The 19,909-nt window shown below is 38.5% G+C and overlaps 1 protein-coding gene across 1 annotated transcript in view; it reads left to right on the top strand.

Annotated features, from left to right (window-relative positions):
• CHSY3 (chondroitin sulfate synthase 3) overlaps positions 1 to 19,909 on the top strand; it is a 283,312-nt gene that overhangs the window by 166,395 nt on the left and 97,008 nt on the right. The gene's annotated exons all lie outside the window — the stretch shown is intronic.

Below are 19,909 nucleotides of genomic sequence, written 5' to 3'. Positions count from 1 at the left end.
GATATTGGAAATAAAAGCAAAAATAAATGGGACCTAATGAAACTTAAAAGCTTTTGCACAACAAAGGAAACTATAAGCAAGGTGAAAAGACAGCCCTCAGATTGGGAGAAAATAATGGCAAATGAAGCAACAGACAAAGGATTAATCTCAAAAATATACAAGCAACTCCTGAAGCTCAACTCCAGAAAAATAAATGACTCAATCAAAAAATGGGCCAAAGAACTAAACAAACATTTCTCCAAAGAAGACATACAGATGGCTAACAAACACATGAAAAATGCTCAACATCACTCATTATCAGAGAAATGCAAATCAAAACCACAATGAGGTACCATTACACGCCAGTTAGGATGGCTGCTATCCAAAAGTCTACAAGCAATAAATGCTGGAGAGGGTGTGGAGAAAAGGGAACCCTCTTACACTGTTGGTGGGAATGCAAACTAGTACAGCCACTATGGAGAACAGTGTGGAGATTCCTTAAAAAACTGGAAATAGAACTGCCATATGACCCAGCAATCCCACTTCTGGGCATACACACTGAGGAAACCAGATCTGAAAGAGACACGTGCACCCCAATGTTCATCACAGCACTGTTTATAATAGCCAGGACATGGAAGCAACCTAGATGCCCATCAGCAGACAAATGGATAAGGAAGCTGTGGTACATATACACCATGGAATATTACTCAGCCATTAAAAAGAATTCATTTGAATCAGTTCTAATGAGATGGATGAAACTGGAGCCCATTATACAGAGTGAAGTAAGCCAGAAAGATAAAGAACATTACAGCATACTAACACATATATATGGAATTTAGAAAGATGGTAATGATAACCCTATATGCAAAACAGAAAAAGAGACTCAGATGTACAGAACAGACTTGTGGACTCTGTGGGAGAAGGCAAGGGTGGGATGTTTCGAGAGAACAGCATGTATATTATCTACAGTGAAACAGATCACCAGCCCAGGTGGGATGCATGAGACAAGTGCTCAGGCCTTGTCTGAGAAGACCCAGACCCTCTGGGAAGACCCAGAGGAATCGGGTGGAGAGGGAAGTGGGAGGGGGGATCGGGATGGGGAATACATGTAACTCCATGGCTGATTCATGTCAATGTATGACAAAACCCACTACAATGTTGTAAAGTAATTAGCCGCCAACTAATAAAAAGAAATGAAAAAAATAAAAAAAAAGAAAAAGCTAAAAAAAAAAAAATGACTTGATATAGGATACATAGCTGGTTCTGAAAAACACAAAATACAAAACCCCAAAGTAAATTCCTGTTCACTTCATCAAAGCAGCCTGATTGTTTTTGTTCAGTGCTAAAACCTTTACCGGGGCCCTGCTGGGATCCAAAAGGGAGGGAGGAAAACAGGTTAGGTGCCCCTCTGGGAGGCCCTGGGGAGGCTGTGCAGAGCAGTAGAGGGTGAGATGGATCTAGTGGTACCTGACCTCAGCCCTGTCTCTCATCCCCAGCCTCTTTCTAATCACCTGCCCCTCTGGGCTCACTTGTGCAATGTGCTGTATTCATCAAAGCAGGACATTAAGTACTGAGATTTCTTTTCCTCCAAAAGTTATTCTGAGGATTGATGAGATTACATTTGTGAAAGATTCCAGCAAACATCAAATGAAAAGCACTGCCTGCATATCAGGAGCTGCTGAATTTGAAGCAAAACAACGTTTTTTCTGCTTTTTTATCTTGTCTGCCTCTGAGACCCATGACAATATTCATCCATCCATTTTCCCAACCTGAATATAGATTGTAAGGAGGACAAAGGGCCAAGCTAAGGCCAGAGCTACTTTCCATAGACATTTGGTAGTCCGACTTGTACTGCTCTCACGTCTTCTAAGAAGACCATTTTCTTTCAAATATATTTTATGCCCCTATAAATAAATGGAAATTTTTTTTTGAAGGACCTGAAACCATATCTCACAAGGAAGATTTTTTCTTAATATGGTCATTTTTTTTTTTTTTTTGACATTGGGATAGATTTCAGGCTGTATGTATATAGAAAACAGAATGTTGTCCTGTTAGGTTTAAAAACAAATATTTTTGCTACTTACCTATGGTTTCAATGATTGTTGTCATGAGTAGAATGAAGTACTCCTCTAGGCTTAAAGAAAATGGTTTTGAGAGAGAGAGAGAAAAGGATAACACAGTTAAGAACACAGATACAAATATAACAGACTTAGTTCAAACACTAGATGAATCTGACCCTGGCGCTCTGACTTCAGGCAAACATTTCAACCTTTTTATATCTTTCTTTTTTCTATGAAAGTAGAATAATAACCATTTTTGTTGCACAGAGATGTTATGCAGAAACCTGATATTCACATGAAATACTTGGTATAAGTGAGTACATCAGTGTGAGAACTGGAAGCCTAACATTACTCTCTCTCGCTTCTTTCTAATGATCCAAGTGGAATTGTGAAGCCATTAAATTTTTCTGTTGTTTTCTGACAAGCTCATAGTTGGCCTTTACTCAGGGAAATATTTTTGGCCCTAAAGAAATATGCTTGCATATTTTTATACATATGCATGTACTTAACAAATTATTGACCAGAAAGATATTAATACATCTTTTGTTACCTGAATATTATGACTGGAGACATCCCAATATTCACTTACAAACAAATGGCCACTCACACACATTAGTTTCTGCAAAAATCCTCCAGCCAATAATGTGTTAAGCATATACATAAAATTTCTGTATGTATGTATATCTGTCTCTCAATCAATCATGAATCTGGTTCTACAAGCCAAAAAGAATCCAATCTATTTAATGGTTCTGTGGATAAAATTAGTCGATTAGCCCGCAGTTTATTCATCTATAAATGGAAAGATTTAAGTAGATGAACTCCCTACTTTAAATCTTTAAAAATTTTAAACTTATCCTTTTTTTTCATATCCATATCTAGTAAAATAATGTAGTTTTATAAGTCACTTCACCAAGGAAGTCCTTTTTACCTTCTAACTAGGTCAGACCTCCATTATGCATTCCATTGTACTGCGTACCCATCACTCTTTGTGTCTAAAGTCTATAATTTTTATTTTTTTGGTCAGACCATCACATATTTATTACTACTTTTAAAATAATTTCTCTTATTTAAAAAAAATTTTATTGAAATGTGGTTGATTTATGATATTAACCCTGTTCTGTACAATATATCCTTATTGCTCATATTATTTATTTCCCTTCCCTCTCTCCTCTGGTATCCACTAGTTTGTTTTCTATATCTGTGAGCCTATTTATGTTTTGTTATATACATTCATTTTTTTTTTTTACATTCCACATATAAGGGATAGCATATGGTATTTATCTTTCTCTGACTGACTCATTTACTAAGCATAATATACTCTATGTCTATCAATGTTGTTGCAAGTTGCAAAATTTTGTTCTTTTTGTGGCTGGGTACTATTCCATTGTATTATATATACCACATCCTCTTTACCCATTCATCTATTGATGGACATTTGGGTTGCTTCTGTATCTTGGCTATTGTAAATATTGTGGCTATGAACACTGGCATTCATATATCCTTTCAAATTAGTGTTTTATTTTCTCCAGATACATACTCGAGTAGAATTGTTGGAGCATGTGGTAGTTCTATTTGTATTTTTTTGAGGAACCTCCATACTGTTTTCCATTGTCTGTCTGTCTGTCTGTGCTGTGTGCTCACTTTCGTCCGGCTCTTTGTAACCCCATGGACTGTAGCCACCAGACTCTCTGTCCATGGGATTTTCCAGGCAAGAATACTGGAGTGGGTTTCCATTTCCTCCTTCAGGGGATCTTCCCCACCCAGGGATTGAACTTGCATCTCCTATATCACAGGCAGATTCTTTACCACTGAGCCACCTGGAAGCCCCATTTCACATAGTGGCTGTACCAATTTTTGTTCAAACCAACAGTATATAAAGGTTCTTTTTTCTCTGCATCCTTGCCAACATTTGTTATTAACTTTTTGATGATAGCCTTTCTGACAAGTTTAAGGTGATATTGTGGTTTTGGTTTGTATTTCTCTAATAATCAGCAATGTTGAACATCTTTTCATGTGCCTGTTAATCACTTGTATGTCTTCATTGGAAAAATGTCTGTTCAGATCTTCTGCCTGTTTTTTTTTTTCCATCTATTTTTATTAGTTGCAGGCTAATTACTTTACAATATTGTAGTGGTTTTTGCCATACATTGACATGAATCAGCCATGGATTTACATGTGTTCCCCATCCTGAACCCCTCTCCCACTTCCTTCCCCATCCCATCCCTCTGGGTCGTCCTACTGCACCAGCCCTGAGCACTTGTCTCATGCATCCCACCTGGACTGGTGATCTGTTTCACACTTGATAATATACATGTTTTGATGCTGTTCTCTCAGATCATCCCACCCTTGCCTTCTCCAAGTGAGTCCAAAAGTCTGTTCTCTACATCTGTGTCTCTTTTTCTCTCTTGCATATAGGGTTATCATTACCATCTTTCTAAATTCCATATATATGTGTTAGTATACTGTATTGGTGTTTATCTTTCTGGCTTACTTCACTCTGTATAATGGGCTCCAGTTTTACCCATCTCATTAGAACTGATTCAAATATATTCTTTTTAATGGCTGAGTAATATTCCATGATGTATATGTACCACAGCTTTCTTATCCATTCGTCTGCTGATGGACATCTGGGTTGCTTCCATGTCCTGGCTATTAAAAACAGTGCTGTGATGAACATTGGGGTGCACGTGTCTCTTTGAGATCTGGTTTTCTCGGTGTGTATGCCCAGGAGTGGGATTGCTAGGTCATATGGCAGTTCTACTTCCAGTTTTTTAAGGAATCTCCACACTGTTCTCCATAGCAGCTGTACTAGTTTGCATTCCCACCAACAGTGTAAGAGGGTTCCCTTTTTTCCACATCCTCTCCAACATTTATTGCTTGTAGACTTTTGGATAGCAGCCATTCTGACTGGCGTATAATGGTACCTCATTGTGGTTTTGATTTGCATTTCTCTGATAATGAGTGATGTTGAGCATTTTTCATGTGTTTGTTAGCCATCTGTATATCTTCTTTGGAGAAATGTCTGTTTAGATCTTTGGCCCATTTTTTTATTGGGTCATTTATTTTTATGGAATTAAGCTGCAGAAGTTGCTATAAAACACTGATGAAAGAAATCAAAGAGGACACAAACAGATGGAGAAATATACCGTGTTCATGGATTGGAAGAATCAATATTGTCAAAATGACTATACTACCGAAAACAATCTATAGATTCAATGCAGTCCCTATCAAGCTACCAACGGTATTCTTCACAGAACTAGAACAAATAATTTCACAATTTGTATGGAAATACAGAAAACCTCAAATAGCCAAAGCAATCTTAAGAAAGAAGAATGGAACTGGAGGAATCAACCTGCCTGACTTCAGGCTCCACTACAAAGCCACAGTCATCAAGACAGTATGGTACTGGCACAAAGACAGAAATATAGATCAATGGAACAGAATAGAAAGCCCAGAGATAAAACCACGAACCTATGGTCACCTTATCTTCGACAAAGGAGGCAAGGATATACAATGGAAAAAAGACAACCTCTTTAACAAGTGGTGCTGGGAAAACTGGTCAACCACCTGTAAAAGAATGAAACTAGAACACTTTCTAACACCATACACAAGAATAAACTCAAAATGGATTAAAGATCTAAATGTAAGACCAGAAACTATCAAACTCCTAGAGGAGAACATAGGCAAAACACTCTCCGACATAAATCACAGCAGGATCCTCTATGACCCACATCCCAGAATTTTAGAAACAAAAGCAAAAATAAACAAATGGGACCTAATGAAACTTAAAAGCTTTTGCACAACAAAGGAAACTATAAGCAAGGTGAAAAGACAGCCCTCAGATTGGGAGAAAATAATAGCAAATGAAGCAACAGACAAAGGATTAATCTCAAAAATATACAAGCAACTCCTCCAGCTCAACTCCAGAAAAATAAATGACCCAATCAAAGAATGGGCCAAAGAACTAAACAGACATTTCTCCAAGGAAGACATACAGATGGCAAAAAAACACATGAAAAGATGCTCAACATCACTCATTATCAGAGAAATGCAAATCAAAACCACAATGAGGTACCATTACACGCCAGTCAGGATGGCTGCTATCCAAAAGTCTACAAGCAATAAATGCTGGAGAGGGTGTGGAGAAAAGGGAACCCTCTTACACTGTTGGTGGGAATGCAAATTAGTACAGCCACTATGGAAAACAGTGTGGAGATTTCTTAAAAAGCTGGAAATAGAACTGCCATATGACCCAGCAATCCCACTTCTGGGCATACACACTGAGGAAACCAGATCTGAAAGAGACACGTGCACCCCAATGTTCATTGTAGCACTGTTTATAATAGCCAGGACATGGAAGCAACCTAGATGCCCATCAGCAGACGAATGGATGAGGAAGCTGTGGTACATATACACCATGGAATATTACTCAGCCATTAAAAAGAATTCATTTGAATCAGTTCTAATGAGATGGATGAAACTGGAGCCCACTATACAGAGTGAAGTAAGCCAGAAGATAAAGACCATTACAGTATACTAACACATATATATGGAATTTAGAAAGATGGTAACGATAACCCTATATGCAAAACAGAAAAAGAGACTCAGAGGTATAGAACAGACTTGTGGACTCTGTGGGAGAAGGCGAGGGTGGGATGTTTCAAGAGAACAACATCAAAACACATATATTATCTAGGGTGAAACAGATCACCAGCCCAGGTGGGATACATGAGACAAGTGCTTGGGCCTGGTACACTGGTACACTGGGAAGACCCAGAGGGATCGGGTGGAGAGGGAAGTGGGAGGGAGGACCGGGATGGGGAATACATGTAACTCCATGGCTAATTCATTTCAATGTATGACAAAAACCACTGCAATGTTGTAAAGTAATTAGCCTCCAACTAATAAAAATAAATGGAAAAAAAAAAAAGAAAAATAAAATGAATTAAAGATCTAAATGTAAGACCAGAAACTATAAAACTCCTAGAGGAGAACATAGGCAAAACACTCTCCAACATAAATCACAGCAAGATCCTGTATGACCCAGCAAAACACTCCCCGATATAAATCACAGCAAGATCCTCTATGACCCACCTCCCAGAATATTGGAAATAAAAGCAAAAATAAACAAATGGGACCTAATTAAACTTAAAAGCTTTTGCACAACAAAGGAAACAACAAGCAAGGTGAAAAGACAGCCTTCAGAATGGGAGGAAATAATAGCAAATGAAGAAACAGACAAAGGATTGATCTCAAAAAATACAAGCAACTCCTGCCTGTTTTTAATCACTTTATTTTATCTAGTTTTATTTATTTATTTTTAATTTTTTTGCTGCACTATGTCCTCGTTGCTGCACATTGGTTTTCTGTAGTTGCAGAGAGCAGGAGCTCCTCTCTAGTTGCAGTGCATGGGCTTCTCTTTGCAGTGGCTTCTCTTGTTGCAGAGCACAGACTCTAGGCACATGGGCTCCCAGAGTTGCAGAATGCGGGCTCAGAGTTGTGACTTGCTAGCTTCAGTAACTGTGGCACAGGAGCTCATTAGTTCTGACTCATGGGCCCTAAAGCACACAGGCTTCAGTCGTTGCAGAATGTGGGCCCAGTGGTTGTGGTTTACAGGCTTGAGAGCGTGGGGGCTCAGTAGTTGTGGCTTATGGGCTTAGTTGCTCCATGGCATGTGGAAGCTTTCTGGACCAGGGATAGAACCTGTGTCTCCTGCATTGGCAGGCATATTCTTATCCACTGTGCCACCAGGGAAGTCCTGCCCATTTTTAAATAGGGTTCTTTGTTTAATATTGAGTTGTTGAGCTATATATTTACTTTTCATATTAACCCCTAGTGGGGATAACCCCTGTTGGTTTTATCATTTTAAAATCTTTTCTCCCATTCTACACATTCTGTACATTCTCTCATTCTGTCCCATTCATTGAAAAAATGAAAAGACAATGGTTTCCTTTGCTGTGCAAAAGCTTTTAAATTTAATTAGGTCCTCTTGTTTATTTTTTGCTTTTATTTCTTTTGCCTTTGAGACAATCCCAAAAAATATTGCTTCAGTTTAAGTTAGAGTGTTCTACCTATATTCTCTTCTAGAAACATTATGGTTTCTGGTCTTACATTTAGGTTTTTAATACATTTTGAGCATATTTTTGTGTACAGTGTGAGGGGATGTTATTCATTGATTTGCATGTAGCTGTCCAGATTTCTCAGCAGCACTTGTTGAAGGGACTGTCTTTTCTCTATTGAATATTCTTGCTTCCTTTGTCATATGTTTAATTGATGGGAGGTGTGTGGGTTTATTTCTGTTTTATTCATCTATGTGTCTTTTTTTGTGTGAGTATCATGCTGTTTTGATTACTGTAGCTTTGAAGTAGACACTAAAATCTAGGAGCACAGTATCTCCAGCTTTGTTCTTTTTTTTCTTTTTTTGTTCTTCTTTTTGCTTTTGTCAATTTGAGGTTTTTTTATGGGAAGACTTTGATTTTTGTCATATTTATTATTCACATCACCAGCAGGGCCTGAACATAGTAGGCACTCTGTCCATATTGATTATAGGACTGCTTTATAACTGGGCTGATTCCTATGAGTTGCCAATTGAGCCCAGTAGAATGTGTTTCTTCTCACAATTTATTTCTGCAAGCAGGGCACTTTGTAATGAAGTTATTATTTTGTTTACAATATATTGTCCTTGTTCTTAGGATATTAGGTAAAATATGGGAATGTAAGCTCAACATTCAAAAAACTAAGATCATGGCATCTGGTCCCATCACTTTATGGCAAATAGATGAGGAAACAGTGAAAACAGTGGCTGACTTTATTTTTGGGGCCCCAAAATCACTGCAGGTTGTGATTGCAGCCATGAAATTAAAAGACACTTGCTCCTTGGAAGGAAAGTTATGACCAACCTAAACAGCATATTAAAAAGCAGAGAGACATTACTTTCCCAACAAAGGTCTGTCTAGTCAAGGCTATGGTTTTTCCAGTAGTCATGTCTGGGTGTGAGAGTTGGACCATAAAGAAAGCTGAGCCCTGAAGAACTGATGCTTTTGAACTGTGGTGTTGGAGAAGACTCTTGAGAGTCCTTTGGACTGCAAGGAGATCCAACCAGTCCATCCTAAAGGAGATCAGTCCTGAGTGTTCATTGGAAGGACTGATGTTGAAGCTGAAACTTCAATACTTTGGTCACCCCATGCGAAGAACTGACTCATTTGAAAAGACCCTGAGGCTAGGAAAGACTGAAGGTAGGAAGAGAAGTGGATGACAGAGGATGAGATGGTTGGATGTCATCACCGACTCAATGGAGATGAGTTTGAGTAGACTCCGGGAGTTGGTGATGGACAGGGAGGCCTGGTGTGCTGTGGTCCATGGGGTCACAAAGAGTCAGACACGACTGAGCGGCTAAACTGAACTGAACTGAATGGGAATGTAAACAAAATTTCAACAATTACTTAATGTAATCCTTGGAAAATAGTCAAAACCAGAAGTCAGTGTGTGCTGAGCCAGACAGATTGGCTTCTCTTTAAAAATGACCATCTGTATTGTTTCATTCCATTACTGCCTGAAAACTATGGGCAGCACCCAAGAGAAAAGAGTGGAATGGGTCTAAGATGCTTCCTTTTACTGTGGATCTTGGTCAGTCAGAGTCTCTAAGCCCCCTTTTCCAAATTGAAGATTATATATCCCATGGGCATGGTGTGAGGATTAAATTAGGTATGTTGTGTAATGTCTCAAAAGAGCACTTTGCATCCAACATATGTTCTTTTCCTCCCTTTTAAAATATTTGCCACAAAGATTTAATAGTAGAAGTAAAGAAAACAATCCCAAGTTATTGCTTAAACTAGAGATTATCTCTATTTATATGTCTTTAATCAGAAGTACATCTCAAAAGATATTCTGCACTGAACATAATCCTTCTCTAAGAAATACCAACAGACTGGTGTGCACATTATATGAATACAATGGAAAATTGTATTTCTTACCTCAGTCCAGTATAACGCAGCCCTAACTGTTAAAATTAGTCATCTCCATTGGAGATTTATGGAATTTTTATGATAATGGTCCTTTTTCAAAAGTCCAACAGAAGTGACATTTAGAGTAAATTGCTGGATTTTTGCATATGTGTTACATGATGAAGAGCTTTGATTTTTAAAAGTAACAATTATTGACAATTACCAAATGATTCATTACATTTTAAAAAATATTAATTCTCTGGAAAAATTAATACATGAGATTCTGGATATGACAGATTTGAGAAGCAGTTATTATTTTATTCAGAGATAAGAAATTAAATCACAATAAAGTTTATTTTCAAATCATGTGTTTGATCTAATAAGACATTTCCCCACAATGATTTATCCTTGGTATTCAGTGCTGTCAAGGGAATCTTTCCTTTTCTATTGTTAACAGAGATTATCTGAATAAATCTCACTAATGCTGATTCCTACTTTTAAAGAATCTGATCAATTCCCTGCCTGACTTGTTTTATTTATTTATTTATTTATTTTTGATCTTTCTTTTTTCCTTTCCATTTATTTTTATTAGTTGGAGGCTAATTACTTTACAACATTGCAGTGGTTTTTGTCATACATTGAAATGAATTAGCCATGGATTTACATGTATTCCCCATCCCGGTCCTCCCTCCCACCTCCCTCTCCACCCGATCCCTCTGGGTCTTCCCAGTGTACCAGGCCCGAGCACTTGTCTCATACATCCAACCTGGGCTGGTGATCTGTTTCACCCTAGATAATATACATGTTTCGATGCTGTCCTCTTGAAACATCCCACCCTCACCTTCTCCCAGAGTCCACAAGTCTGTTCTATATATCTGAGTCTCTTTTTCTGTTTTGCATATAGGGTTATCATTACCATCTTTCTAAATTTCATATATATGTGTTAGTATACTGTAATGGTCTTTATCTTTCTGGCTTACTTCACTCTGTATAGTGGGCTCCAGTTTCATCCATCTCATTAGAACTGATTCAAATGAATTCTTTTTAATGGCTGAGTAATATTCCATGGTGTATATGTACCACAGCTTCCTCATCCATTCGTCTGCTGATGGGCATCTAGGTTGCTTCCATGTCCTGGCTATTATAAACAGTGCTGCGATGAACATTGGGGTGCACGTGTCTCTTCCAGATCTGGTTTCCCAGAAGTGGGATTGCTGGGTCATATGGCAGTTCTATTTCCAGCTTTTTAAGAAATCTCCACACTGTTTTCCATAGTGGCTGTACTAATTTGCATTCCCACCAACAGTAAGAGGGTTCCCTTTTCGCCACACCCTCTCCAACATTTATTGCTTGTAGACTTTTGGATAGCAGCCATCCTGACTGGTGTATAATGGTACCTCATTGTGGTTTTGATTTGCATTTCTCTGATAATGAGTGATGTTGAGCATCTTTTCATGTGTTTTTTTGCCATCTGTATGTCTTCCTTGGAGAAATGTCTGTTTAGTTCTTTGGCCCATTCTTTGATTGGTTCATTTATTTTTCTGGAGTTGAGCTGTAGGAGTTGCTTGTGTATTTTTGAGATTAATCCTTTGTCTGTTGCTTCGTTTGGGCCTGACTTGTTTTAAGTGACTGTCACAACAAACTGTGGAAAATTCTTAAAGAGATGGGAATACTACACCATCTTACCTACCTCCTAAGAAACCTGTGTTCAGGTCAAGAAGCAACAGTTAAAACGACATGGAACAATGGACTGGTTCTAAATTGGGAAAGGGGTACATCAATGCTGTATATTGTTATCCTGCTTATTTAACTTCTATTCAGAGTACATCATGTGAAATATTGAGGTTGGATGAAGCACAAGCTGGAGTCAAGATTGCTGGCAGAAATATCAATAACCTCAGATATGAAGATGACACCACCCTTATGGCAGAAAGTCAGAGGAACTAAAGAACCTTTTGATGAAGGTGAAAGAGAAAAGTGAAAAAGTTGGCTTAAAACTCAGCATTCAGGAAACAAAGATCATGGCATCCGTCCCATAACTTCATGGCAAATAGATGTGGAAACAATGGAAACAGTGAGAGACTTTATTTTCTTGGACTCCAAAATCACTAGAGATCGTGACTGCAGCCATGAAATTAAAAGATGCTTGCTCCTTGGAAGAAAAGCAATGACAAATCTAGACACTGTATTAAAAAGCAGAGACATTACTTTACTGACAAAAGTCTGTCTAGTCAAAGCTATGATTTTTCCAGTAGTCATGTACAGATGTGAGAGCTGGACAATAAGAAAGGCTGAGTGCTGAAGAATTGATGCCCTTGAACTGTGATGTTTGAGAAAACTCTTGAGAGTCCCTTGGAAAGCAAGGAGATCAAACCAGTCAGTCCTAAAGGAAATCAGTCCTGAATATTCATTGGAGGACTGATGCTAAGGATGAAGTGCCAGTTCTTTGGCCACCTGATGCGAAAAGCTGACTCAGTGGAAAGACTCTGATGCTGGGCAAGTTTTAGAGCAGGAGGAGTAGGGGATGACAGAGGATGAGATGATTGGATGGCATCACTGACTCAATGGTCATGAGTTTTAGCAAACTCTGGGAAATGGTGAAGTGCAGAGAAGCCTGGTGTGTTGCAGTCCATGGGGTCACAAAGAGTCAGATACAACTGAGTGACTGAACAGCAACATTTTCCTATTGAACATATTGTGTCTTATCCCCAGGTATCACCAGTGGTTGATTTGGAGTGGAACAGGAGTGAGAAGACACGTTTACATGTTTTTGGCCGTGCTTACCAAGTCTTCAACAAACGCATAATAAACCCAAGTTTCCCAATTACAGAAATGAAATATATTTAATTACTTGCACATGCTTGGCTGAAAGGAACTCTCCCAAGAGGCTGGAGAACATTTTTTTTAAGACTATATTTTTTAGAGACATTTTGGGGTCACTGCAAAATTAAGAGGGACCTACAGAGACTTTCTGTATGCATTCTGCCCTGCACATGCTTGGCTTCTCCTATCATCAATATCCTCCATCAGAGTAATACATTTGTTACAATTGATGAAACTACATTGACACATCATAATACTCAAAGTCTAGGTTTGCATTACAGATTACTCTTGGTCTTGTATATGCCATGAGTTTGGAGAAATGTCGAATGACATTTATCCATCATTATAATATCACAGAGTATATTCACTGCCCTAAAACTTCTCTATACTCTACGTATTCATACCCACCCACACCACATTCCCCCATTACACCCTGGCAACCAATGATCCTGAGAACCTTTTTTATAAGAGGAGGAATTATGTTAGTCATAGAAACAGAGGTGACAGAAATAGGAGCTTCAATTATTTTCAGTGTTGCAAGTTCCCATTGAATACAGTGTAGAAACAACTTGCCCAAGACCTGAATACTTGTCTGTCCCTATTACAAGTGATTACTGTGCTCAAAAGCACTGTTCAGTCTCATTTCAATTATTTTATTTTATATTTGGGGGTCGTCCATTTGATCATCAGTAAAGCTAATTCATTTCTCAATTCTTCATCTTCCTACGTACGTACTTATGTTAGAACAGAGAAAATATTGAGCTGGCAAGGCATCTTTTTTTCACTGAATCCTTTTCTATTATTTTAAAAATGTCTCTGCTAATGTTAGCATTTTATGGAAATGTGTGCATAGGAAAATACATCCTATCTTTCTGTTTTCTCAAAACTCATTTCCACTGCCCTAAGGCTAACAATTCTATGTTATCAGGAGTTATAAGTATTATTACTTAGCCATAAATATGACAAGAAAAGTATTATGATCAATTTGAATCATCACGTGTGATAACATCTGATTTATGTGGCATTATTAAGGAGCTAGATAAATATAGATGAATATTTTATATAATAAAGGGTTATTTTATTCTGTGCTTTTCTATTTTAGCAGGTTTTCTCTAGTGTATCTTTCTAATATGAAGTTATATTAGTATGAGTTCTTAAAATACCTTTTTCTAATTGCCAGCAAACATTTTTATGATGATTCAAGATCATTATCATAAAAATACTGTTGTTCTTTTTGCTTGTTTCTATCTGTATTGAAATTCCTCAGAAGCTTTTAAGGAGTATACTTTTTGGGGGCATTTTTATAAAAAGATTTATGCTGATCTCTCTGTTTTATTTTTATTTTACTTTTTAAGTTGGAGATTATATTTCATTGTTTTCCTCTCTCTAAATATGAAATGTGAATTTTATTAAATAACCCTACTACCCAGCACTCATGTTTGCCTTTCTTCTCTTTAACCAAATAATTAATCATGTTAAACTACTTGATGTAATTTAGTCAGAACTGAAGTTTACTATAAACAGTATTTTTTATACTTGCCTTAACATGATTTATGTTAATTCTATATGATAACCATAAAGAGGCCCTTTCTCTACTTCTGCATTGAAGATTATGTTACAGATATCTGGAATTACTGAAAATTTATTCTCTTCAACAGTGGGAACATTTTATATATATCAGATTTTTAAACAGGAAAGTGTAATACATATTATGAACCAAATAGTAAACAGGAAATGTTGATATGTAATGGAGCCTCTAAAACATCACAGACAAGATAAATGAGTCAGCTCAGTGTCAGAAATTGTCTATAATTATGATGCATTTTAAATCAGAGCATTTTCTATCTTGGATGATATATAGAGTTATTTTATTCAACTATAGAAAGCTCATTTAGTTAATTAAGCATCATATCATGACCAAGAGAAGAAAAACAATGCTGCCTTCAAATGGGTATTAAACTTTGCTTATCAGTAGTTTCAATTTGAAGATGGTACAAAATGTGTTTAGTTGTATAAACTTGACTTGAGTTTCCAGTATCCAATTAGTTTGTAATAGTGAAGATACAAGTATTGGTTGAAAAATATTTGCTGAACTGATTTTAGAGGAGTCAACATTGCCTGACTTGAGTATGATCGTTTGATTTCTTCTCATCTATTTGGAAAACTGGACTCCTGTTCTTTATTTGTGTGTGCCTAATTATATATTTCTCCCTGTGTGGGTATATGTAGGCAGATGGGTAAAGGAAATGCAGAGCTCTGTAAATTGGCATCCATGTAGTTCTGATGACAAGGGAAATAGAAGCTTATTATTGTCAGCATGTGTCCAGATAACAACTGTGGGCTAATAAGGTTGTTCATCCAATATTTACACTTCAATGTGAAAATGCAGTTGTAACTGGTATATTGAACTAGTTGAACACAGTAGGGGACACACATCTTCATTCTTGCATGCCACTGTCTGCTTCATGCTCCTGGCTAAAGTCCCTGACAATTGCCACGGCTTTCGCATTTACCCTAGGTATCAAGTGGTTTTGTTTTTCAGGCAATAAAATGTTCACTGCAGCCTAATATCAAATTTTTACTAGCTTGAAATTTACTGTCTTCCCCTGCTCGAGCCTGCCTTAACTCCTTCACCCTTTGCCCTCCTCTTAGACTCACCCGGCTGCCTGTGCTTCGGAGAGCTGGATGAGGAGGAGAGAAGGTGAGATAAGGGGGCAGAAAAGGCTGGGATGGTGTCATCCAGTTGCACATTCTTTTTCTTGTGAAGCGCTTTTGTGTGTTCCTCCAAGAGCCCTTCACTGGAGTCTCCTGATTCCCTGGAATGCTGAAGTCCCTCTGGTTAGCTCCGCTGGCTGTCAGCGCTTCCTTTCTGGTTACTTCTCTTAAGATGTGTCCACTTGGGTGGAATCACTTCAGGAAAATGCAGTGTTGGCTCCCTTCCTCGAGGGCCCACCTCTGTTCTCTCTCTCCTCTTCCCACTGTTACTCTCTCCTCATTTTGGGCTCTAGAAGGTCTATTGAGCATTTAAACTTTTCAGCTGTAAGCTTGTACTGATCCCTGCATCCTCCAAAGTCTGCAGAACATGTATCACGTTGCAGGACCCACTCATCCCTCTCCCCAGTGATTACATTCAGTGCTCATGAATCTTAATGCACATAATATATTTACTCAGGAAACATACAGAAAACATGAAGTTGTTCCCATTTAAGACTGTCGTGCTTGTGATATTAAAAATATCACAAATAGTTCAGAAGGAATCAAGTGCTCCCTCTCAGACTGGTACTTCCCAACATGTGGCCTTTATAAATCTTCTTTGAAAATAAAGGGGGTCTTATGAAACGAGTGAATGAATACTCTGTGTGAAGAATGTTGTTAGTAGAGCCTGCTAGAAACTATCTGTCCGCCACGTGGATGCTTTTTTCTCTTTCAGATCTTTTTTCTTTTCATTTGGGATGTTCTGTTTATGAGGTATTCATAATTCCTGTTTACCAGAATGAACCTGGACCGTTGCCAGAAGCACCAGGTCTGCTGTTTCTGAACTTTAAAGAAAAAACTTCTTTGCTTTTGTTCTGTTTAATTATGTAGGCTTTGGCTCTCCTGTTATCAGGACCATGATTCAGTCCTTCTAGTGTGTAATTATCCCAAGTGTCCTCGATTTGCTAAAGTGAGAATCTCTACATTTTTGTCAGAAAGCCAAGGGTTGCTCAGCTTTGGAAATCCTTTATAGCATTTTGTTTTCAGTTGTGCCTTTGTGATCCTGAATGTAAACACAAGAATTTGAATTCCTACTTGGTAGAGAGAATTAATCTTGAAATAAATTAACTAAAAAAAAGAGGAAAATTTGAAGCATCCATTGCCTTATCTGCAAAACAGCTGTGAATAGCTTAAATGTTGGATGGCAGGACTAAGCCAAATAAATGCGCATTTGAAGATCTTTCTGAAGATGCTGAAAAGTGTTTGTTTTTTTTCATTTTTTCAGTTTTCATGCTGTTTATCTGGAGGATTAAGGTAATTATACTTCATTAAGTTCATAGGAACATTGTATGATGTTAACAATGTCTAAAACATAACATGAAATAAATACTGTTTTCTCTAATAACGTATAACGTTTAGATATTTTTTAAAAAATAGACTTTTAAAACTGTGCTTGAAGAAAGGTTTTTTCTTTTTGGGAGGAAACTTCCTTTCTCAGGAAATTTTTGCAAAATTCCAATTTTACTGGTTTGTTGTCCATGGGCATTGTTTTGGTTTTTTGCACAGGTAATTGATATTTCTAGGTCCTCCGTGCTTCGTAAGGTTAAGTAGCCTGGAGGATAAAAGGAATTCCATTCATGGTGAAGATGCCTGTTTTGCTCACACTGCCCAGGTCAGGTCCCCAGCAGTTAGATTTGGGAATCCCCAGAGGGAATGCGGGCTCACTTGTCTGCAGCAGCAAACCCAGTCGGTGACTGGAGTCTGTCATCTTCCTCCTCTCAGTTCCTGTGACTTTGAGTGAGGTCAGTTGCTGAGCCCTGTGTGTGAAGGCCCCACAGTGTTCCCGATCCTTCCTTGGGGCCCTCCGCTCCTGGACTCCACTGTTGCACATCATCAGGAAGGTAGAGGGGACCTATCATCTCTGAAACCCTAAAAACCCCGAGCCCACCTTGGCTTCTTGCATGTGACATAAGACATGCTACTGCATGTCCCATCCTGCTACATTTTATCACTCTGCAGAGAAGAGGTTAGTTTAGGGAGAAATCGGAGTCACAAATGCCATAATATAGAAAGTACTGGCAGACCTCCCCTACTAGGAAGCCAGATTTGCATACATTGGCCAAAACCCACTGTAAATCTGGCACAGTCTTGACCCGGGACCGCTACTCTGATGATGTTTAGGTTTGCGCCCCTTCCCTGGTGACTCAGACAGTAAAGAAGCTGCCTGCCATGCAGGAGAGCCGGGTTCAATCCCTGGTGGGAAAGATGCCCTGGAGGAGGGAATGGCTAACCACTCCAGTGTTCTTCTAAGACTGAGGTGACCGAGCACATGAGCACCGCTTGGAAAGTCCACGCACAAATACTACGACCACTACTAGCTATTATTATTATTGTATACGTCTTTGTTCTAGCTGCTTCATGTTCTTTAACTTAATTATCACAACAACCTTAATAGTTGTGTATTATGTGGGGTATTTTTCATAGAAGGAAATGCATCTCTCTTGCAGCTGCTGGTCCAGCTGCTGGTCCAGGGCAGCTGTAGGGTCTGTGCTCTGCTTGATTGGGCTGCAAGGAGACAGTATCCTCTTGAAGGGTGGGTTTCTTTTCCTCCTGTATTTATTATAACCACAGATAAAAACCACCAAGAAACACACTTTGAGAAATTTCTATTTAGACATAGAAAAAGTCCACATCATAATTTAAAATGGTTTTAATTTTTTTTTTCTGCTGGCTAAAAGATATGACTACATATCTTCTTTTCTGCCTTGTCTTAACATCCTGCTAATCACGGTCTTCCATCCCATTTCACCATGATCCACAATTGCCTGCAATAATAACAAAGTAATGGGATGCAATGAAAACAAAACAAAACAAAACACACTGGTCCTCTCCACATGGGCCATTTGGTGTTAGCACAGTCTCTGAAAGGGCTCGGTGGTGACACAAATGGTAGTCCTTCTAGGCATCTTCAGTGAGTTCCTGACTGCTCTCCTGAACTGCAGTCTTTCACCATGTGGAGGATTAAAAGAGTAGGCAGGTTTTTTTATTGCTTTTCTATAAATAGTGATTCTGGACTCTGGCTGCCTTGGGAGATTCCAAATGTAAACATCCAAGGAAGGAAAAATTAACAACAACAAAAAGTCCATGGTGTGATTTTTTGAGCTGCTTAGATCCAGTTAAAGGTAGAATCTAAGCACTGATGTAAGCAGCAGCTTACAGCTTTACAGATTAGGCTTTTTTGCTATACTGACATTAGATGCATTATTATTATTACATGCCTAAACTGCTCTATTTAATTCTAATTAATTCCAAACCATATACCAGGATAATTGAAGCATAAGCTTGCTTTGATAAGGGTTTGGGGCAGAGAGTTTTCTATACAGGGTTAGCTCAGAGAAATCGGGGGGGTTGATGAAGCTGTTCTATATGGAACTGTGGGGGTAGATATACAGTTTCACGCTTTTGTTAAAATCCAAAGAACTGTACACCACAAAAAGCCGATATTTCTCAGTAATTAAAAAGGAAAAAGGAGATGCAGGAAAAATAGAATGCAGACAAATGAGTCTACCTGTATTACATGTGAACCACATACCTACACTGAGGAGGATGGAGAGGAAAGGACCCAATCTGCATGACTTTGGAAAATAGTGCTTTGACTGGGATGCTGTTTGTAAACAACCAACCAAGCACTATCATCTCATAAATTTGTTTCTCATAGGCTTATTAGTAAGGAATTCTGTATACTAGAGTTGAAGAAATATAGATGATGAAGGCCAGGTTTCCCTCTATCAGAATAAGGAGTTACAAAAAGGGAAAGAAAAGGGAAAATGAACCCAGTGGTACAGGGTTAGAGGCAGAAGTACCTATATGGATGCATAAAATATATATACACTTCATGTGTACATAAATATATTTGTTGTTCAGTTGCCCAGTCATGTTTGATTCTTTGCAACCCCATGGACTGCAGCACGCCAGGCCTCCCTGTCCCTCACCATCTCTGGAAGTTTGCCCAAGTTCATGTCCGTTGCATTGGTGATGTCATCCAGCCATCTCATCCTCTAATGTCTTTTCCTTCTGCCCTCAATCTTTCCCAGCATCGAGGACTTTTGCAATGAGTCGGCTGTTTGGTGACCAAATACTGGATGTTTCAGCATCAGTCCTTCCAGTGAGTATTCAGGGTTGATTTCCCCTGAGACTGACTGGTTTTGTCTCCTTGCTGCCTAAGGGACTCTCAGGGGTCTTCTCCAGCACCACAGTTCGAAGGCACCGCGTTGCTTTGGCTCTCTGCCTTCTTTATGGTCCAGCTTTCACAACCGTACATGACCACTGGGAAGACCATATCCTTGACAATGCGGACCTTTGTCGGGAAGAACATAACCTTGACTATGTAGACCTTTGTCAGAGTAATGT

Source organism: Odocoileus virginianus, chromosome 3, assembly GCF_023699985.2.
Source record: "Odocoileus virginianus isolate 20LAN1187 ecotype Illinois chromosome 3, Ovbor_1.2, whole genome shotgun sequence".
NCBI classification, from domain to species: domain Eukaryota; kingdom Metazoa; phylum Chordata; class Mammalia; order Artiodactyla; family Cervidae; genus Odocoileus; species Odocoileus virginianus.
This window is presented reverse-complemented; position numbering and strand designations above follow the sequence as displayed.